Genomic DNA, 23,753 nt, shown 5'->3' on the forward strand with positions numbered 1-23,753 from the left:
CAAGGTTGTCCTCTGACTTCCACATGCACTGCAAGATGGATGTATATGTGTGGGCGCACGCGCACACACACACACACATGCACACACACACATACATTTTAAAAATATATAAATAAACAAACAAATAAAAGCAAGGATTTCTGGTCCTTACTGGGCCTGTCCTCCACCCCCAGGGCAATGCCAAGATGGAATCGGCTGAGATTCTTGCTCAGCCAGATGAGAGAACCGTCTGGGGGATTCTGGACGAGATCTCCTTCTGGTTAAGGAGACTTAAAGAGGGGAGTTTGTCTCTCTGTGTCTCAGTTTCTGAGTCTGTATAGTGGGGTGATCTGAAGGGTTCCATGTGTGAGAATCTCAGAAGTTGGGGAGAATAGATGTCTAAGGCTGTGAATCCTGCTAGGTTCAAGCAGAGCCTGGCAGGGACCCCATGGGAGACGTGGGTCAAAGCAGCAGGTCTTATGTCACAGATTTTCTTTCTTGTCCTTCAGTGCCCAGGAATGGGCAACCACCACTTGGCATGGTAGAAAACAAACAAACAAACAAACACAAACCCTAGTTTGTTCCCACTCTCCCTTTTTCTATGGCACCAGATAGTTTTCACTGTGTGACCTGGAGACCTTGAGGGGTTCCCCAGGATGGGGACTGTTTCCCTGATAGTGCCAAAGCCACCCTTTCCTTCCTAGCACCCTTCTCTGTGGCAGTCACCAGGACCCAGGTGTCTTCTCTTAAGGCAGGCAGCTGCACTTCTCAGCCATGCCTTTTTGTTCGGGGAAATAGTTATTTTTCATAAAAAAGCTTGTGTTGACATGTACTCGGCTTATTGCTTTTAAATGAGCAAATTTTGAAAAATTCTTGGCTTTAATTTAAAGGAAGATAAATGTTGGCTACCTACTAATATTACCTCCTCTGGGTTCTTTTAAATCAGAACAGTAGCTTTGCCTTTCCTTACCCCCACTTCCCAACCTCCCTCTTTTCTCTCTCCTTTCCTCTTCCCTCCCCTCCTTTCCCTCTCCCTCTTCCTCTTCCTCCTCTCTCCCTCTAGACAACCACTGTCCACTGGGTTACATCTCTGGCTTGGGGCTCCTTTGGGACAGGGTCTTGCTAAGTAGCCCAGGCTGGCTTTGGACTCACCAACCTGCCTCTTCAGCCTCCGAGGGCTGGGCTTCCAGGTGTGCACCTCCATTCTGATGTCTGTTTATTTTAAAATGTAAACGTTTCTAAGCTCATACAGTTTGAGGCCTCAGGAAGAAGGGCAGTTCCAGCTTCGGTTCTCCCGGAGCTGTTCTCAGCCACACAGGCCTCCACCCCGAGGATCGGGGCACTGCCTGTGCTGCTGAAGTGACAGTTGGAGTGACAAAGACTCATCAGAAGGCCTCTGATGCCGAGTCACAGGCCAGGACCCCGTGTGCCCACAAGGCTTCAGGGTCCCTAGAGCCCTGCCCCTGGGCAGCCTCACCACTGGGAGGACTGACTGGCATGTCTTTCTCATCTTATTCCTCTGCCTTCCCCTCTCCCTCCTCGCTTGCTGCTGCTTCTCCCTCTTTTCTTTTTCTTCTTCCCTCCTTCTCCTCCCTCCCTCCTCCTCCATCTTCCCTCTCCTCTCCCTTCCTCTCCTCACCCCTTTTTCACCATGTTTCTCGCTGAAGGCTTGGCCCAGCCAACTGTGAAAGATTGTATGAGACAGGCATAGCTGAGGTGGGAGCGTTGAGGTGGGGCTGGGAGCCTGAGGTGACTCAATTACATAAGGGCCCCCAGGGACAGGGGACAGTTATGTAACAGGGACAGGAGGGCAAGGAGGCTGCAGTGAGTCAGGGCAAGGGAAGGAGCTGAGGGCCTGGAAGGGGGACAGACCTGAGGACATGCCCGTCACTGACCAGGCAGCTGCCTTGGAAGACAAACCTCTCAGGCCATAGGGGTCCTCCTCTGCCTCATCACCCCACCCCCCCCCCCCCCCCCCCCCAACCAGATTTCACATTTCCCCCTTCTGGCCCCACTGGCACATGGTCCTGGAAGGCTTCGGTATGTCTCCACTGCACCCCTTGATGGTTTAATAAACTGGTTTCTGTGGCTGGTTAACAAGAGTCTTGAACACTGCAGGACTCTTTTCTGCCTAATACCAGAGTGAATAGAGGGTCTGGGAACCCTCAGGCATGTGGCAGATGCTTAGGGCACAAGTGTTGAGTGACTGGGACACGATGGCAGTTTATTGTCATAGCTCTTACCGTCGTGCTTTTTCTACCCGCAGAATACCTGGAAGGCAAGTAGCCCAGTAGGCTGTTCTTACCTCTTATCTCTGCGGCCAGCAGGAAAATGACATCACTCAACCAACACTGCCGAGGCGCGATGCTAGGTGCCAGGATGCGCTGAGAACAATACACTTATGCTGTTCACCTTGTCCTTCCTTCCAGGTTGCTGTGTCTGAACACATGGAGTGGGTGTGTGTGGGGTTGTCCCATCAGGCCATGATCAGTGGCGAGTTTGTGGCCTGCCACTGGTGGGTTGTGGCAAGAGTATCGATGTCTTCCACAAAAAGGATTTCAAAGCGGTGAGGGGGTCTCTTGTGTTTGCTTGCCAGGAGACAAGATAATGGCCGCCATGCCTGCACTGGGAGTGTTTTCAGGGTCTGGGTACCCGTGTGACCGTGACCGTGGTGAACAGGAAGCAGAATTTGCTCTCTGAAGCCACTGGGCATGGTGGCGATTGGCCTCTATGGCAAAGCCCGGCCTCTCCTGACTGATGGTGCCAGCCATCTTCAGAGAGCTTTGCACATGTGCTTGGTGTCTGCCTGCCCCCATCCTCTCCTACCCTTTTCCACTCTATTTTTCCTTCACGGATGCCAGCCTGTGCTAAAGTGGCCTTCCCTCTTCCAGACCCCCCTCCAACACACTCACAGGTCTCAGTAGCTGGCCTCAAATTCACTCTGTGGCTGACAATGGCCCTGACCTTTTGACCATGTGTTTCTGCATTCTGAGTGCTTGAGGTTATGGAGGGTGCTTCCAGGGACACTTTATGTGGTGCTGAGAACTGAATCCCAGAAGCGCTCTACCCTCTCCCCCATGTTTTCTTACATAGCTCCCCACACCTGGTTTGTTTTTTGTTTTTTAGGTTTTTTTTTTTTGTTTTTCCATTTTGAGACAGGGTTTTGCTTTCGCTATGTAGCCTGGCCTGAATCCAGATTCTTTGAACTTAGCCTCTAAAGTGCTAGGGTTATAGGTGTGTGCCTCCATGCCTGGCTAGTGCTCCAAACTCTACACACGCCTTAGACTTTGTGGAGACCAGGCCACCCCTGCTGTCAAGAGGTAGAATTGGTTTCTTTGACTGCACCTGTGGGCATGGTGCCAGCCCTGGCATTCCCTGTGGTCACTGGAATGCTGTGTAGCCTCCATGGGTGGGCCTTAGCCCTTCCCTGTGGTCACTGGGATGCTGTGTGGTTTCCATGGCTGGACCTTAGCCTATCCCTGTGGTCACTGGGATGCTGTGTAGCTTCCATGGCTGGAGCTTAGCCCATCCCTGTGGTCACTGGGATGCTGTGTAGCTTCCATGGCTGGAGCTTAGCCCATCCCTGTGGTCACTGGGATGCTGTGTAGCTTCCATGGCTGGACCTTAGCCCTTTCCCGTGGTCACTGGGATGCTGTGTGGCTTCTATGGCTGGACCTTAGCCCTTTGTGTGGGATCTTCTGCTTCCACAAGTTTGCCACACTAGCTCTTGGAGTCCAGACTGCGTGAAAAACCAATGTCACATGCAGAGGCCACGTAGAGGAGAACCAAAGAGCTCAACAGCCCCACTGAGCCTGTGACATCTGCTAGTATGTATGGGCCACTGGACACCCAGGCAGCTAAACCTTCAGTGAGTGCAATTCCTGCTGATGTGGGACAGAAGAAGTGCCTCTGAGCCCTGCGAGCCCAGGGAACCAGAAGGAAGACTTGGCTGTCATTTTGTCCCTAGCTTGGGAGTCCTTTGTTACCTCACAGTGTGAACCAAAACAACACAGCCCTGTTTGAGGATGCTATATTTCTTCTATTTATCTCTCTCCCTTTGCTACTGTTGTAGCTGTTACCATAACTACACGTGCACATTCATTATCCAGAACAGCAGAGCTCATTATGACATTTCCATACGTGCTGACCCTGTGCTTTGCTCCGCCTATAGGGCTGGTGTCTCAGCAGTCCCAGTTCGTCATGGAAGGGCTGGAGGATTCTGGAGAGTCCCTGGTCCCCAGCCTGGGTTGGAAGAACTGATTCTTACATCTGTGAAGGAATGCATAGCAACAGAGTAGATGGACTTGTCAGCGCAATGAAGGCTTGCAGGCAAAAATCAGTTTCCTTCTTCCTTGTCTTTTTGTCTCTGCTGCCACCAGAGGGTGCCACCTGCATTCGGGCTGGGTCTTCCTGCTTCCGACAATGTGGTCAAGAGAGTCCCTCAAGAAATGCAAATCAAAACAACAGAATGGCGAAGATCAAAAATTCAAGCGACACCACATGCTGGCGAGGATATGGGGAGAGAGGAACATTCCTTCATTGCTGGTGGGAATGCAAACTAGTACAGCCACTTTGGAATTCTATCTGGTGCTATCTCAGAAAAATGGGAATAGGGCTTCCTCAAGACCCAGCTATTCCACTCCTTGGAATATACCCAGAAGATGCTCCAGCACACAACAAGAAAATTTGCTCAACCATGTTCATAGCAGCCTTATTCATAATAGACAGAACATGGAAACAGCCTAAGTGTCCCTCAGTAGAAGAATGGATAAAGAAACTGTGGTACATATACACCATGGAATACTACTCAGCTATTAAAAACAAGGAATTCCCAAAATTTGTGGATAAATGGATTGAGCTAGAAATGATCATAATGAGTGAGTTAACCCAGAAGCAGAAAGACTCAAATGGTATATACTCACTTATATCTGCATAGTAGCCCAAGGGGCATGTCCCACGAAAGCCTTCACTTACCAGGAAAGTGGGACAGAGGGGAGGACAGCCTATTGGGACTCTAAATGAGAGAAGCATGGGAGAATAGCAAAGTAGAAGGATCCAGAGGGTCCTAGAAACCTACAAGTAGAACATTATGATAGGCAGATTTGGACCCAGGGGTCCCGCTCAAACTAAGGCACCAGCCAAGGACAATACAGGCGGTAAACTTTAAACCCCTACCCAGATCTAGCCAATGGTCAGAACATTCTCCACAGTTGAGTGGAGAGGGGGATATGACTTTCTCACGTACTCTGGTGCTTCACATTTGACCATATCTCCTGGAGGGGGGACCTGGAGGCACTCAGAGGAAGGACAGCAGGTTACCAAGAAGAGACTTGATACCCTATGAGCACATACAGGGGGAGCTAATCCCCCTCAGGAACAGTCATAGGGGAGGGGAATAATGGGAAAATGGGAGGGAGGGAAGAATGGGAGGATACAAGGGATGGGATAACCATTGAGATGGAACAAGAATAAATTAATAAAAAAATAAATTAATTAAAAAAAAAAAAAAAAGAGAGTCCCTCATGGGCATGCACATCAGCCTATGTTTTAGTTGATCCCAGATGCAGTGAGTTGACAGCCAAGATCAGCCATCACAGTGGGCCATTAGGTCATGAGGTTGAAGGCCTCCTGAGCAAGGTGAGTGCCCTCTAGAGGAGGCCTCAGGAAATGCTGGCTTGCTTTCACAGAACGAGGACACAGCACCATGACAACTATTTATGAACCAGCAAGTGGCCCCTCACCAGACACAGAATTTGCAGTAGTCTGAGGCAATAAACTTCTGATCATAATTTCCGCACCTCAGGCATTTTGTTATAGCAACCTGAAAGGGACAAGACAGAGAGACTAGAATTCCTCCAAGTGTGGACTTTGGTAAAACCAGCATCTAGGGTCTGTCTTTGGGTTTGGGGCTTAGGAAGCAGCAGCGGCAGGTGAGTCTGGGTGTGGAATACCTCTGCAGCTCCAGGTACCTGGTGGTGTGATGGATGGTGGGGTACACAGCACCTCCTTAGATTCTCCAGTGTGGACAGGGTATGTAGCTCAGTGGTAGAACATGTGCTCAGCATGCACAGACTTTGCGTTTCATTCCTAGTACAAAACAAATAAAACAAACCAGAAACAATTTGTCAGACCTGTGGTGTAGCTGATGACTTTCTTGTGTCTAAAGAAAAATCCCAGTTGAGTTTAATCTCCTCCGTTGGCCTCCATGTATACCCTTGCTGGCTCCATCTGCTGTAGTTAGCTTTCTAGTGCTGTGACTGAACATGTGACCAAGAGCAACGTGGGAAGGAAAGGGTTTACTTCATCTTAGACCTCTCAGGTCACAATCCTTCACTGAGAGAAGTTGAGTCAGGAACTCAAGGCAGGAGCCTGGAGGCAGGAACTGAGGCAGAGGCCACGGAGGAGGCTTGCTCTCCATGGCTTGCTCAGCCTGCTTTCATGTAGAACCTTAGGACCACCTGCCCAGGGGTGGCGCTAGCCACAGTCATCTGAGCCCTCCTGCATCAATCTTTAATCAAGAAAATGCCCTACAGGCTTGCCTGCAGACCAACCTAACAGAAGCATTTTCTCAATTGAGGTTTCTTCTTCTCAGATGAGTCTAGCTTGTTCCAAGTTGACACAAAGCTAGGCATTGCATCCTTGTTCTCTGGGACACGTGCTGGGTGAGGTAGAAAGAATCCCTGGGCAAAGGAAGGCTACTTTAGGAGGTGGTGTTCTCCAGCACAGGAGTAAAGGACATATGTGGCTAAGCACATGGATGTGGGAGGTCATGGGACCCGGGCTGACCCCATGCCAGACTGTTTCATGAAATGCTCTTATGAAAGAGGACAGTTTATATGAAGTTTCTGTACTAGTTACTCTTCCTTAAGAAAGGAAAGGATTTGACTCATGATTTGAAGGGATGTAGTCCACCATGGTGGGGAGTCACGACGGCAGGCATGCAGGGTACCTGGCCACATCACATGTGCAGTGAGAAAACAGAGAGATGAGTGCTGGCACTTAGCTTGTTCTCTCCTTTTTATTTAGCCCAGGAACTCAGATCGGTGTGGTCTTTCTTCCCGTTAAACCTCTTTGGAAACACTTGGTGATCAGAGATGAGCCCAGGTTGACAATGAAGAGGAGCCACCATTGTACCTTGTTGAGTCTGGGCTGTAACCAAATGCCACAGGCAGGAACAGCCTAAACAGCTGCATTCTAACTGCCTTGAGGACACACACACACACACACACACACACACACACACACACACACACACGGATGGTTAGTGCTTTAACATGGATCTGGGAGGCGCAGGCACTCATGGGGAGTGGAGTAGGTTTCTGACTGATTCAGGCTGAGCACGAGGTGGCAAGTGTGGACTCAAGGAGAGGCAGGAGGCCTGACACTGAACCCCTTGGCCATTCAGTCTGCAGCGGACGGCCAGGTGCTAGTCTTACAGGTGACACCTTGGAGATGGGCTCTGAGCTGAGAATGGACTCATGGGGAGCTGGTGGGAAGCCTTCCCTGGATCCAGCTATGGTTAGAAGGAGGCAGCCGCAGTGGAGAAGCCAGCTTTGGTGCTGGGCTGGACTCATGTTAGACAGAAGACTGTGCTGGTGGCTGCAGACCTAGACATGATTACTCACTTGCTTCCAGAAGGGCAGTGGGCGTTGCCGTTGGCCAGGAGCTCACTCCTCCTTCTCCAGCAGCATTCTCTCCAGTTCCTCTGGCCTGGGTTGGATCTTCTGGCCTCTGTGGTTTACTTGGGGCAGATTAACACAGTCTTCCCTAGAGCGATTGTAACTGGTCACCTGTTGATAGAATCATCTCAAAGCCACTCCTCTTCCACCACAGCTCCTCAAAGGCAAGAGCTCTAATTCCTCCCATACACTATAGGCTTCTCTCTCTCTTCAGGCTTAGCTCAGCACTAGGAGCCCAAAGGGCCAGATGGTGGTGCCAGACTAAAGTGCCATGATGTTCTCTCCTTTGGTTGACATGTTGCTCCCCTTCACCACACCCTATCCCATTTGTAGCCATCTTCTAGCTCTCTAGGGGTGTTCCAGTTCTGTCCCTGACTCCTGTTGTCACACCTTAGTCTAAATGCCATCCCCCAGGTACTGGGCAGAGGCGCTGGAGTGGGCAGCCTTGCCTTAGTGTGGCCTTCTGGCTCCACTTCTAGCTTTGTGAAGTTAATCTGAATTAGCTTAACTCCTCTGTCTCTGTCTCTGTCTTTCTGTCTCTTTCTGTCTCTGTGTCTGTCTGTATGTCTGTGTGTCTGTCTCTCTCTGCACTTCCCCCGGTCCCCACATGGGGGCGACATCCCCCTGTGTAAGGATTATCTGGTTTGTCTCTGCTTCGAACATCATCTCCAGCTCTCCCGCTCTCCCTCTCTCTTTCTCTTCTCCATCTCCCTCCCTCCTTCCCTTCCATTCTATCTTTGGCCTGTTCTGCACTTGGTATTTATACTTTGGATTGGATATAAACAAATGAGTGGGATGGAGAGGAAGAAGCACTGTGGAGCCAACGTCCTCTCTCGAGCTAGGACTCCTCAGAGGCTCAGGACTCCATGGTCTGAGACAAGATGAGACATATTCTTTAGTATTATTCTGAGTTTGCTATTTGTAAAGAATCATGGTTTCGCTGTGACATTGATGTGTACAATGTCTCTCAATTGTGTTTCCCACTCTTCACCCTCTCATCTTCCCACCTAACCAGAACCACTTCCACTCTCTTTTTAAAGGTTCCAATAAAAAGGGGAAAAACCCCATTTGATATTTGTCTGTCTGCACTTGGTTTAATCATATGGCTCTCCATTTTTAGCAGCCAACAGAATTTCAGTCTTCCTGTGACTTAATAATACTCCACTGTGTGTATGCACCATGTTTCCTTTATCCATTCAGCTGTTGATTGGCACCTGGGTCTGAGAGGACCAGAGCAGTAACAGGAACCCAAATGTCCTATGGGGGACATCAGAGGATAGCCTGGCTTTGACTTTCTGTGTCCCTCCGCCATTTTGATAGAAGATTACCTCTTGCTCAGGGATGGTATGTCCCAACCCCCAGGTCTTGTGAGTACATTCCATGGCAAGAAGGACTTTGCAGAGGATGTTAGCTTAAAGATCTTGGCGCTGGAGTGATGGTCAGTTTCCAGCACCCACATGGTGGGTCCACAACTGTCTATAGCTCCGGTTCCAGGGGCTCCAACACTGTCGTTTGGCCTTTGTGACACGCATGTGGTTCACAGACGTACATGTAGGGAAAAAACCCATGCATAAAATGAAGTAGAGTAAAAGTCTCGAGATAGGGACATGGTCCTGGCTTACGTGGGTGGACAAATGGTATCATTACATAGAGAAGATAAAGAGGGAGGCAAAGAGATGTGGTCAGGACTGGCATCTGCCTGGACAGAGACTATGGGGTTACGGACATGCAGTCCCCAAACACAGATCTGTTGGCATTTGAGGAACAGAAGGAGCAGGAAGGTGGCTGTCACCTAGAGTAGGTCATGAAGGGTGCAGTCCCTGGCTGCCCTCATGTTTGAAGATACCTGAGAAGAAATCATCCAAGAAGAACATGAACAGATAGAGGCTCTGCTGATCCCAGGCCCAGGAGATGCGAGGTCTCCCCATCCCTTTAAATCTTCCTTCCTAAGAGTCTTGCACCACATAAAACTTACATGTGTTCCTCGTCCATCTGTCATGGGAACCTGTATTCATTATTGTTGTTACAAAAATGCCTGCAGTACACAGAAAGGAGTGAGTCAGCCAGCATTCCTAGGGAACTGTCTTAGTTACCTGCCTGCTGCTGTAATAAAACACCATGACCAAAGGCGACGGATGGAAGGAAGAGTTTATTTGGCTTACACTAACAGAGTGGGAGGCCATTGTGTTGAAAGGCATGGCATCAGGCGACCAGAGCAGCAAGATGGATGATTGCGTTTTGTCACACAGGAAGCCAAGAGAGTGAACAAGAACTGGGGCAAGGCAATACACCCCGAAAGTCTGCCCTCGTAACAGACTTCCTCCAGCAAGGCTTCACGTCCTTAGTCCCATAGCACCACCAAACAGTGCCATCACATGGGGACCAAGTGTCCCTGTGGTTCCCAAATGGGGAGCAGGAGCCTATTGGGGACTTTTCTCATTTGAACCACTACGGGAACAGAACCAGTTGACTCCCCGTCTCTGTCTCTCTGTTATGAGGGAGCTTTAATAGAGAGGTTTTCATAACAGGAACTGGGTAGCCCAGGCCCTGTCTGCATGTCATCCAAGAGGCTGGACTGCTTGGAAGTCCCACTTTGGTTCTAAGGCCCGGAAGGTTTCTGGGGAGTGTCTGCTGAGCCCATGCTGACATCAATGAAGGATGGCAGAGCCACACAAGCACTCACTCAGAAATAAAGGGTGTACACGCCTTCTGTCTATTTCTACCTCTGCCACCAGCCTATTGGAAGGCAGAGCTCACATTCAGGGTGAGTTTTTCTTTTTCAATCACTGTGCCACATGCCAATCATCTCTGGAAAGCCTAGATATCTTTTAATTCAGTCAAGTTGAAAACCAAGACCAACTATCCCAAGAAGTTCATGTTCCATGAAGGTTTAGTCCATGATGACTTGTCTCTGCATGGGGCCCTTGGTGAGTTAGGGCATCCTGGAGGCAGGAGCAGGAGGAGGGTGGTTCGCTGGAGGGACCGGAGGGCCAGGTAACTTTCAGATAAACTCCCCAGGGCCTACTTCCCCCAGTGAGACCCCATCTTCCACAATTCCACCACTAAAAAAAAAATGAGTCTGTTTAAATTCCAACACCATGAATGACTAAACTAGTTGAGAGCCCTAGTGGCCTCTTGCATGCCCGGATGGGCACACCTGGAAGTGTGCTTTACTCATCTCCTGGGGCTCTCAAGCCCAGCAAATTGACAATCAAGTTGAACTCTTAAATGCCTCAGCCTGGTACCAAGCAATATGTGAGAAAAGACACCCCCCATACATACAGGAACACAAATGTGGGAAGCTTCTAGAAGCTAAAAAAGAAAAATGATGTGGCTTCTCTCCTAGAGTTCCCAGAAGGTGCAATCCTTGCTGGCACACTTTTAGGTCAGTGAAATATATTTCAGGTTTTTGGTTTCCAGAAGTATAGGATGACAAATACATGCTGCCTTAAGCCATGATGTTCACAATCATTAGTTATAACAGCAAGGCAAACTCAAACAAGCATCTCCTTGAAGGATCCTGGACCTTTTGGGTACTTGACTGTTCCATTGGGCTGGCCTGGCTCCCCTGCAGCTCTGCCCCTCATTCCCCACGTGGGTGAAGACTGTCCACCAAACCCCCAGGAGCAGGATGGACACCATTGTTGAGGTGCAGAGGCTGGCAGACATCAGGCACACCTTAGCAGCATAGCATGCTGTTTGGCATGTGAGGGAGGGCTTAATTTTAGAAGAAGACACATCACAGGCAAACAGTGTAGTGGATCCACGTCTATCAGCACAGAATGGAGACTAAGTGTAGCCAGGCACCCATCTCCGGGCAGGGCTCTGCTCTTCTTAAAGGCTTCTAGGGAGAATCCTGTCTGTCTCTTCTGGCTTGTGGCCACCTCTCTCCAGTGCCTCCCTTTATGTTCACGCGGTCTTCTTCTCTACACAAATGTATGCCTTTCTGTGTCCTCTCACATGTCGTGTGTGTGTGTGTGTGTGTGTGTGTGTGTGTGTGTGTGTGTGTTGGGGTTGTATGTACTTGTTAGTGTAGGTGTGTATGTATGTACATGTGTGGAGGTCAGAGGTCAGGTGTATTTCCTCATTTATTCTCCATTTGGTTTTTGCGACAAGGTCTCTCACTGAATCTGAAGCTCATAGAATTGGTTACACTGGCTGGCCAATGAGCTTCAAGGATCCTTATGTCTCCACCCTTAAGAACCGGGTAACAAGGCCTGGCATGGCGCACACCTTTAATCCCAGCACTCGGGAGGCAGAGGCAGGTGGATTGCTGTGAGTTTGAGGCCAGCTTGGTCTACAAAGTGAGTCCAGGACAGTCAAGGCTACACAGAGAAACCTTGTCTCAAAACAAACAAACAAACAAACAAACAAACAAACAAAAACCAACAAAACAAAACAAAACAAAAGCCCCAAAGACCCGGGTGACAGGCACAGAGCACTACACCTGCCTTTTTATGTGAATGCTGGGGATCTGAACTCAGGTCCTAACACTTGCACGGCATGTGCTTTACCCATCGAGCCACCTCCCCAGCCTTCTCTCGAGGCCCTTCAGGACAGTAGCCAGTGGCAGCAGAGCCTGTCCTAATCCTGAGTGACCACGTCTTACTTTAAGTCACGTGCCTCCCCAGAAGGAGTCATCCTGAGCAATGTGCCTCTGGGTGATTTTACCACCTCGTGTGAGTGAGCACCGTAGAGTGTTCTTAGCATGGTGCTTTGTCAATGACATTACTGATCTATAGCATCTGGCCTCATATGATCCCTGGTTCACAGAAATGTCATCACATGGTACAAACATCTACCAAGCCCCCACTTCCAAAAAGACCACATTCTGAAAGAGACATGGATTTTCTGGGGCTACTAACTAGGCACCCTGTTGTCAGCACTTCCCTTCCCTTCGCTCCTGGAGGTAGGTAGGAAGCTGTTCTCATCTTTAGTTTATGGTGGGAACTGTGGCTTAGAGACCTTCACCTTAGACCTTGCCCAAACCATCCATTTAACAAACAAGGGCTGGATGGGAGGATCCACCCTGGAGCCCAGTTCTCAGGAGGCAGAGGCAGGATAACTGTGAGACCAGTTCCAACCTGGGCTACATGGTGGGACCCTCTTCTCAAAAACAGAACAGAACAGAAAAATCCAAGTCTTTCAAAACATTTAACCAACAACAAGTGATGGCAGTGAGTGACAGATGAAATCCCTGTCTGGAAGGCCCCAGACAGTAGCAGAGTCTGTGTTACCCCAGATGGATAGGACTTCATCGAGAAAAGCAGCTTGGGGTGCAGAGTGCTAGGGTCACCCTGAGACAGAGGGTAGCTAGAGGAGCTGGGGGGCATCTTAGCTTAGCTTGTGTAGGGCCCTTGATACATAGCAATAAAATAATAAATGAAATGAACAAACGTAAAATGAATAAAATAAAATAGGGTGTTACAAGAAGGACACTAGTTGAGGCTGGGTATCAGTGACACAGCTCTGTGGATGGACATCTGAGGCATAGTCCCTCAGGTAGAAGACAGCCCAGGCAGTTGAATCTTACAATTGATACCACATACTCCAAATTCTGCCTGTTTGTTGCCCCCTCTTTCTTCCAGGCTTTGACTTTTGCCATTCCTTAAGGGACTAAGGAGCTGGTCCTGCCTAGTCTGAGGTGTGTTCCCAGTCTGAGGACACTCTCTGGTGGTGGCCTGTAGTACAGCGTAGTGGCTACAGGGTGGCAATGTTTCTCACAGCCAGCTGCCGCTTCACACACTGTCCTTGAAGGGCTGGGAACTTGGGGCTTCCCAGCAACTTCTGTGAGTCTGACTCTGAGCAGGCAGGGTTAGGAGGGTGGGATAGCAATGAGCCTTCTCGAGTGGCCCGAGGCTATGGAGTTGAGTGGTGCCAGGCGTCCGTTTCCCCTTTACCACCCCTCCGCCTTGGGAGCAGGTAGAGTCGTTGGTGGAGAGCCGAAGGCAGGATATGAGAGGAGTCTGTGTTACCCCAGATGAACAGGACCATGAAGAAAAGCAGCTTGGGGGTGCGGAGTGCTGGCGTCACCCTCTGACAGAGGGTAGCTAGAGGAGTTGGGGGGGGGGCAGCTTAGAGACCGGAGAGTCTGAGGGCAGTTTGAAAAGTGGGGGTCAGAAGGATGGTCTGTGCCTGGTGCTGCAGTGGAACCTCAGTCTTCTCATCTATGAGATGGGAACACGATCTTGGCTCTGGGAGGTCGGGCAGACAGGCACCTTGGATGTGAAACGGGGTTTGGGCCTCTCCAGTCCATAATGTCAGGATTCAGCTGTGGTTTTGAAGTTTGAACGCCTTGAGCTTAATTCCTCCTTTCCTCTTCCTCTTTCTCTTCTCTTCTTCCTCTTCCTCCTCCTTTTTTTTCTCTTCCTTTTCCTCCTCCTCCTTCTTTTTAAAACTGTGAACTCACTTACTCTGAAGTTGACAATTTTTTTTTTCTAGACAGGGTCTCTCTGTGTAGCCTTGGCTGTCCTGGACTCGCGTTGTAGATCAGGCTGGCCTAGAACTCACAGTGCTCCTCCGTCTGCCTCTGCCTCCTGAGTGCTGGGATTATAGGTGTGCACCACCACACCTGGATTACAGTTGACATTTTTTGGGGGGGGGGAGGATGAGTAGGAAATGGCTAGGTAAAGTGCCTGCCACATGAGCTTTAGGACCTATCGTCAGATCCCCAGCACCCACATAAAAACTGGACTCGAGTGATGTCAGGGACTAACTGCTCGAAGCCCCAGGGTAGAGATAGGCAGATCCCTGGAGTTCATTGACCACGCAACCTCACCAGTTGGTGAGGTTCAGGGTTAGTATGTGCACCCATACCTACATGTGTGTACACACAGGGACATAATGCAGGTTTGTGTGTGCGCAAGTGTGCCCATGCGCGCGTACACACACACACACACACACACACACACACACACACACACACACACACACGGGCGTGTGTCTGAGAAGTCAGGAAGGGGTTAGCACACCCACAGGTTGTGTGACCACCACTCTCCTACTTCAGAACATTTTTTATCCTGCAAAGAAACCCCAGATGCACAAAGCTGCCACTCCCCCATGTCCTCCAGCCCTTGGCAATCAGCTCTTTATTTTCTCTCTCTTTATATTTACCTTTCCTGGGTACTTCGTATGAATTCAGCCACAGCAGTTTTTATGATTGCCGTCTTTCCCTGAGCTTATGTTTTCAGGTGCACCCACTAAGTAGCGCAGCCTGTTAGCTCTTTGTCTGTCTGATGGCTGCGAGCAGTTTCCACTGTGTAGCTTGTGACACTTACTTATCCATTTGATGATGGGCATATGGATTTCCCCATGTTTGACTGTTGCCACTAGCACTCCAAGGGCCTTTCTGTTTGTGTCTAAGCAGTTACAGATTCACGTTTCTTGTACACACTTACCTGAGAGTGGAATTATCGGGGCAGAGGGCACTCATGTTCCTTCTGGGCGACTGACAGCACTTCCACGCCCTCAGCCCTGCCTCTGTGGGGGAAGAATGGCCTCAGGTCTGTAGGCCTCAGTTTGCTTCTCTGTAAACAAGGATCGTTATGATGTCAGCCTTGTTGGTTTCTTACAATGGGAACAAGGTCACAGAGGCAAACCAGCCACGGCACTCCTGGCACCCGGCCAAGCCCTTAATAAATGTTCGTTCTTACTCATATTTACCTACATGTTTACTTATTTATGAGAAGAATGCAGCCCGAAATACACACAGTGCTCACCGGGAAGAGCAACAATAAAAATAGGCTCAGGAAATCGATGGGGCTGGAAGTAGCTGCTTCTGATATCTACACAGTGAGCGCTTCTGCTCAGGCCCTGCTGATTCACCAGAGTCTGAGGAGGAGGAGAGGCTCAGCAGGTCCCTGGGAGTGTGTGCTCCCTCAGCAGCACCCTGCGCTCTCCCACCTTTGGCAGCAGTCTGCCCCCGAGGTAGATGATCCGAGGATGTGGTTAACAGCATGGGTGCTGGGGGTCCCTGGGGGAGATTCCTGACTGCTGCTTAGTATTCTTGGCTAGCAATCCCTCCCTCCTTCCTCACCCTCTCACCTCTGTCTCCCCCTTCCCTTCTTCCTCATTTTCCATGCCCCTATTTCTTCTCCTCCCTTTCTTCCTCCGTTGCCTTACCCTTCTTGGGTCTCGTACAGCCCAAGCTATCCTCATACTTGCTATGTAGCTGAGGCTGGCCTTGAAACTCCTGATTCTTCCACGTCCATCTCCCAAGTATTGGATTTATAGATGTTCCTCTATAGCTCTCCTTGTCTAATTTCTGCACACTGACCAGCTAGACAGGTCACTTCTGTAGACATGAAATCAGTACATGTAGTCATGTGTGTGTGTTGTGCCTATTGTCTCTCACATGTGTGCTGTGGTCTGGAGATAGCTTGAGTGTGTGTCCCTCATTTGCTAATGTGTTGACATTTGATTCCTACTATGAAGAAGGGGGTAGAAATCTAAGCTGGCTTCATTAGTCACCTTATCGTTGTTGTGACAACTAACTCAAGGAGGGTTTATTTTTGCTCAGAGTTTCAGAATGATTTAATTTGCCACTGTGGGGAAGGTGTGGTGACGTGGCACAGGTGGCAGTGGAGCAGACAGTCTAGGTTGGAAACAGGGATGGTTATAACCTTCAGAGCCTCACCCTTCATGCCTACTTCCTCTAGATGGGCCTCACCTTCTAAAGCACTAGGGACTCGCTGTTAAAAATGGGCCCATGGGGCAATTTCCCACTCAAACCATCACACTGGCTGTGGTGCTTACAGGTGGAGCCTTTGGGGAGTGATCAGGAGTAGATGATGTCATTCGTGGCCTAGGGGCCTTGACTCAATACTGATGGTGGGAAGAGGGTGCCACATGATGCTCTGACTAATTTGGAACTCTGCTAACACAAGGCCACCACCACAACTCGAGTGGAAAACAGTTGTTTACCCACATAACAGTTGTGCCACTACTGCACCAGTGATGTATCTGGCCTACAGGTTGGTATTGGAGCACTCAAGGTCCACAGCTGGTTAAGATCCTTCATAGCTATTCTCTCTTGGCAACTTGAATAGCATCTTCCAGCACTGTGAAAACTAGCTAGCATGGAGGAAGCTTCTAGATCAGTTCCAGCTTAACTGATAAGTGTTCTACAACCAAAGTCTGTGGGGTCTTCAATATGATTGTGCCATCTGGTTCTGGTGGAAACCCACTATTTTATGTTAACAAAATAAATTATGTTAACAAAATATTAATAAAAAGTCAAAAATGGATTAGAAAGATGGCTTGGCTGTTTAGAGCACTTGCAGCTGCAGTAGAGGACCAGAATTTAGCTCCCAGCATGCACCTTGGGTGACTCACAACCACCTGTATAACTCCTGATAATCTGATGTCCTCTTCTAGCCTCCTTGGGCATCTACACATGAATACTCACACACATATGCACATAGCAAAAAGTAAAAATGAAATTAATCTAAAACTAATAAAATAAAAGAACTAAAACAAATCCAAGTGCTTCAATTACAATACTACTCTGTTATGTGGTGCTGAGGACCAAACCCGGGGATTTGTCCGTGCCTGGCAGATGCTGTCCAGCCAAGCTATATTCTCAGCCCTACAAGTCTGTTTTCATTAGCATGTATTAATTCTACAAAGCTATGAGTTCTCTCTCTCTCTCTCTCTCTCTCTCTCTCTCTCTCTCTCTCTCTCTCTGTAGGCCAGACATCAAAGTTTGGTATGTTTAATTAAAGTTTTTCCTTTAATTTTTCCACTTAATTAAAGCTTTTATACATTTATTATTATTTTAAAAATAAATGTATCTACTTACGTGTGTGGAGGGACTAAATACATGTAGCGGTTAGATGTCAGAGGACAACTTACAAAAGGCTCTTTTTTCTCCTTTCAATGTTCAGGCCTTGGGGATTGAACTCAGGTCATCAGGGTTGGCAGCAAGTGCCTTTACCTGCTGAGCGGTCTCACCAGCCCTCCATTTTGACTTTTCAGAAAGGACCTTTCACTGAAGCTCACTGATTTGTCTAGCCTTTCTGGCCACAGCCTCCTGTCTCTGCCTGCCCACTGCTGGGACTAAGGTACAAGACATGTCATGTCCAGAACGGTCAGGCAGTGTTTTCTTATGCCACTAAATGTGTAGTTGTCCAGGGGTCGTGGCTTGAGATGGAGGATGGCACAGCGTGCATCAAGTCCTTCTCTCAGCAGGACAAAGGAAGAGAAACAATTCTGGCCAGGAATAAATTCCAGACCTTGATCTAGCTGCTGTCACAAGGATGTGTGCTGTGGCGCTTAGATTCTTGTCACCATGATAAATACCTAGAAAATCAATTTAAAGGAGGAAGGCTTTACTTTGACTCACGTTTTCAGCAGTTTGCCTCCGTGATCAGTAGCTCTGTCTGCCACCATGGATGGTGATGAGGCAGAGTGTCATGGCAACAAGGACATAGTAGAGCAGAGATGCTCTCCTCAAGGCAGCCAGGAAGCAGAGGTGGACAAGATCCATCCTAGAAGACATCCCTAGTGGCCTACTTCCTCCACATGGGCCTAACCTCCCACTTTCCACCACCCCTGAATGATGTCATCCTGTTATATACCCATCAAAGGGTTAATCTACCGAGCAGGTCAAAGCTCTGCCCACCACACCCCCAGTGCAGGAGCCTATGGGACCACTTCTGATTTCATAGCCATAACACAGTGTGGGTAATTCTTTATCTTGTGCGCACTTTATACCAATTGGAAATCATGAGCCACGATGCATGTTGCAGCCACGTTGCACCTCCTCACTGACTTCCCCTAGACTCAGCACCCTGGAATCGAGCATGGTGCTGTTTGCAGCAGAAGGGAGGCTGAGGTCTACCTCCAGGAACACATCATGGTTTCTCTGTAAAATGGGCTTTTCCTGAATTTGTGCTATTTCAGGCAGTGCTGTGGTACAGTAAATGCTGGAGGACTAGAACCTTTTAATGAAGGTGCAACACTGTCAGCTGGTCGAGTTCCCGGGAGTGAGCCTGCAGCTGAGGTATTAAACATGTGTATGCTGTTTCCACAGATACTGCCCAAGTCCCCAGGTTGTGATTACAAGCTTGCTCAGTCTGACCTCACTCGTGCACCGGTAGCACTTTGGCCCGTTGTTTCCCTGGTCTCTTCTCACATGTAGAATGGTACAGTTTTGTAAACCTAAGCCTTAGTTTTACTTTTCTGCTAAGTCTTTCCACGCATGCCCATATTTCTTCTGGTCTGGACCACTGCTCATCTTATTCTGTTTGAACAAACACTTTGTAAAGAAGAGGCTCGTCTCTTTCTCTCATATCGCCTGACCTTTGCCAGTGTGACAGCTGAAGAACACTGTCACCTTGGGTCCTCAACCGTGGGTGGCTTTGAGCATCCCACATCTGAATTCCACTGGGAGGGGCTAGGAGATGATTCTGTGGGTGAGAGCATTTGTTATGTGATTACAGGGACCTTCCAAATCCCTAGCATCCACATGCAAATTCAGGGATATAGCCCCATGTGCCTGTAACCACAGCTTCACTGGGTAGAATGGGCAGATCCTGCACACTTGGTGTCTGACCAGTCTGGCCGAAACTGCAAGCTTCAGGGATCCCATTCAGCGATAGACCCTGTGGCCAAGGCAGTAAAGGGACAATGACAGAGGAAGATGTGCATCTTCCACATGTGGATCCTGCATGTGGTACACGACCACCCACATTGCACACTCATGTGTCATACACAGAGACACACACATATGTTTGCTGTGAATACTGTTACTGTAGCTGCCATGGTTCCACAGCTCTAGTTCTGTGTCTTCAGGTCCAACCAACAGTGCATGGCATGGGCCTTTTTTCTCTCAGTGCCACCTAAACAATGTGGTGTAACAACTATTTCCATAGCGACTGCACAGTATTGGGCATTAGATGTCATCTGGGGAGATGATTGGGGGACGCTGAGGCTACATACAAACACTGAGAACGACTTGAGCAGTTTGGTGACCTCAGGGTTCAGGTGTGGTACACACCTGCCTTTTCTGAACCCTCTATTCATGGGAGGCTGCCCAAGGGGCACCTGGTGGGACTCAGGAATTGGCCCACACAGTGTCCCACCCAGAAGCCTCTTCAGAGCACAGTGAGGAAGGCTGTACAGGGAAAGACAGATTGCTTTCTCAAGGAGGGGCCAGAGGGGTTTGCAAATGCAGCCTCTTAAGGGCTGGTGGATTCACATCTGGTGGCCATTTGGCAACCTGCTGTTGACATTCCTGCAGGCATTAGTTTCAGAAGCTTGCCCCAAGTTCCCAGGCTGAGATGCAGGGAGCACTGCTGTGCACTGGGCGCCACTGAGCGCAATGAGGAGAGCCCAGAAGGAACAAGCCGCCTGGAAGCTCTGTTAAGGAAAAGTCCCCTTCCCCACCACCCAGAGTGCAAAGCCTGGGGCACACATATTGTGCGTGTGGGGGTGCATGTGCTCACATGGCGTGTGGAGGCCAGAGGGTCATGACAGGTGTCTTTTTCACTCACTCCCCACTTGAGTGTTGAGACAGAGATCTTACTGAACCTGGAACTCACCGACAGGCTAGACTAGTGGGCTAGTGGCCACCAAGGATCCACTTGCCTCAGCGTCCCCAGAACTGCGATTACAGTATACTTAGATTAGAGAGGAAAGTTGTTAGCTGGGCTTGAAATCCTAGTACTTGGGAGGCTGATGCAGGAGGATTAGGAGTTTGAGGCCAGTCTGGGCTACCTAGTAAGATTAAGTCTCCAAACAAAAAAGAACCTCTATTGTACAATCAAACCCAACTAACTTGGAAGCATCCGGAGCGGTTGTCGCCAAGACAGCTGCATGCAGTTAGGCAATAGTGCTGCCCGCAGTTAGCCCTCCAAATTAATTTCCACAGAGAACACAACATTTATTAAATATTCTACCAGTTAGGGACCACTCTGGAGAGACAAGTCACGACAGTAATTTGAGCCGTGAGACATTATAAAGAATTTAAGTGATTAAATGCTAAGAGACAAAGGAAACTTTGAATAATAGAGGGACATGGCTCAGGGGACTCACGTGTGACATGTACTGTGCAGCAAATGAGCACATAGTAGGGAGCTTCAAGTGACATCTATTCGGCTGCTGTGAATTTTGAAACAACATCTCAAAAATACCAAAAACCAGAGCCACTTCTTGTAGGTCATTACTCAAAAGAACTGAGATTCAAACAGGTATCTGTACACCTAAGCTCATAGCACCGTTGCTATAGCCAATGGGGTCGGGGGAGGGGAGCGACCCAAGTGTCCATAGATAAACACACGATGGCATCACATATAGATTAGCATTCAGCCCCCCAAAGTGAATAAACTCTGACACATGCCACAGAATAGTGTTAATACTAAGTGAAACGAGCCACATGCAAAAGACAGTTACTTGTATGAGATCCCTCAAAGTAATCAGGTTTGTACAGAAAAGGTAGAATTGTGTTTGCTGGGGCTGGGGGAGGATGAGCAAATCCGTTATTTAATGCATATAGGGCTTTGGTTTGGGGCAGGGAACACATTCTAGAGCTGGATGAGGGTGATGGCTGCATAACAGGTGGACCGAACCTTATGGTTGAAAATGGTCACTTCAGTGGATTTCATGTGATGTTACGGATGCCCACAGAGAAAGAATAAGCTGAACCTGGTGGTGCAGGAGGCTGAGGTAGGAGGGCTGTAATGTCAAAGCCCACTCGATTTATAGAATGAGTTTAAGGCCAGCTTGAGCAACTTGGTGACAGCATTTTAAAATAAGATTAAAAAGAGGGCTGGGACCTGGAACGATGGCTCACTTAGTAAAATGTCTGACCCTGCAAGCCCGTGGACCTGAGTTCAAATCCTCAGTGCCTACACAGTACACTGGGTATTCTGTGGTGGTCCATGCCTATGGTCCTAGTGCTGGGGAAGCCTGTCCAGTGAGAGAGCCAGCATCAAAACAATAGAAGACTGACAGGAGGAGGTACCACATGGCCTCCACATGCATGTTCACAGATGTGGGTGAACTCACACGCAAACACACATGTGAGCTTGTACTCACGCATACAACCCACAGCAAATAAACAACAAAGAAGAGGGCCGGCGATGCTGCTCAGGGGTAGAGCGAAAAAGAGTCTCCTGGCTCAGTCTCCAGGGACTTCTCAGCGTTCAGTTCTGCAGCCTGGCTGCCTCTGCTCAGCAGGGCAAGCCTGAAGTCACGGTGCCAGCTGGATCAAGTCCCCATGGGGACCTGGATCAAGTCCCCATGGGGAGTCCACTGTTGGCAGGCTCCTCACCCTCATGGGACTGAGGTGTTTCCTTCCACTTTGTTATCTTTGGCCACGCCTGTTCCATGTCATGTGACGCTTCATCTTTAAGCCAGATCCTTGCCTTCAACTTCTATTGGCTCAAAGTCTTTTAGAGAATTTTTAAAGTATTCATGTGGTTAGGCCAGGCTTACTCAGATAATCTCGCTTCCTTAAACCCAGGGTGTCCTATGTTTAACCCCATCACGGGGTGATAATTAATCAGTTCCAGGTCCAGGGTTTTACACGCTCATTGGGGCGTGAAGATAACCCTGAAAGCTGGAAATGCTTCCACTGCCCTTAGCAGCGTCCCCCAGCGCCCTTTACAGAATCTTCACGCAAAGCGCCATTTGGCAATGAGAGCTCCTACAGGGTGCAGCTCCAGCTCACAGCCAGCAGAGGGCAGAGTGAGATTCCAGACCGTCCTCTTCGCCCAGTTTGCAGCGTTGCGCTGAGACATGGAGAAAGCTAACGTAATCTAGGTTCTGCTGCTAGCCTCAGATGGCCGGTTAAATTCAAGAGAATTAGGATTACATAAACCTGGAAATTCTGAGCTCAGGAGGGTGAGATGGCTCAGCGCCACTAAAGGCGCTTGCCACCTATCCTGAGATGAGCTGAGTTAGATTCCTGGGACATGGGAGGAGAGAAGCAGATCCTGCAAGCTGTCTTCTGACTTTCACACTCGTGTGCGCACACACAAACAAATAAATGTATAAACAATTATGAGCTCTGCCTAACGGTGTACGACTGTAACCCCAGCAGCTTGAGAGGCTGAGGCAGGAGGATCATATCCAATTCAAGGGCAGCCTGGGCAGGTTATCAAGACCCTTTCTCAAGATAAAAAATAAAATGAAAAAAAAATTAAAATGCGTGCGGAGGCTGTAGCTCAGTGGTGGAGCTCTTGCCCAACACTGGAGAGACCCTGAGTTCAAACTCTGCCCCCACCCCCAGAAAAACAAAATCCTCTGTTCTTCACCAATTCTTACCTCATTACAAGTGCTTAGTAGGTCCTTACTGCTCAAGGGTGTCCTGTTGCACAGCAAAGACTTGGAACATTGACTTCTAGAGACTTCTATGGGAAGAGATCTAAGCTCATTGGATGTCTGGGAGATTTTGAGTGGGTGATACTGGGGATGGATGCAGACCCCTGGGAGGAGTTAAAGTTTAAGCTAAACTGGGCATCACATATACAATGTCCTATCTAAGCATACACACATGAACATACATAGAGGGCATCACAGGTTAATCTTGAACTCACTATATAGCCCAGGCTGCCCCAGAACTCACCATTTCTCTTCCCAGCTCTCCAAGGGCTGAGGTCACAGACCTGAGCTGTCTGTCACAGCCGCCACAGTGGTTTGTAAACTGAAGTGTCATCTGGGTGGGGTCTTACAAGGAAGTCTCTGAGTGCTGAGTGGAGATGCTTTGTAAAAAGGCAGAGAGAGAAGTGGGAGGAAGGGATTAGGGTGACTGGCTGGGAAGTTCTCGAAGAGATGGTCCACAGGTGACCTGTGGCGGGCATCAAGACTGGACTGATGCCTCAGTTGGAGATGGTTAGATGGTGAAGTGGACACCGGAGCACAGGGGCAATGGTGGGTGGCTGTGAAAGCGGCCTTGGTGGCTTTTGCTGAAGACAAGTGGTTTGGAAGCAAACTTCACTTCAGACCATAGCACAAAGTCTTTGCTTCCCCTCTCATGCTAGAGTCTTCTGGGAAAACATGAAAGGCATACACATTCAAGTCTTAATCCTTGAGTAGCTAATAGAACTGGCTTGGGGTGGGGCTTGGTCAGCTGTATCATTTTTCGAACTCCTT

Source organism: Acomys russatus, chromosome 7, assembly GCF_903995435.1.
Source record: "Acomys russatus chromosome 7, mAcoRus1.1, whole genome shotgun sequence".
In the NCBI taxonomy this organism is placed as follows: domain Eukaryota; kingdom Metazoa; phylum Chordata; class Mammalia; order Rodentia; family Muridae; genus Acomys; species Acomys russatus.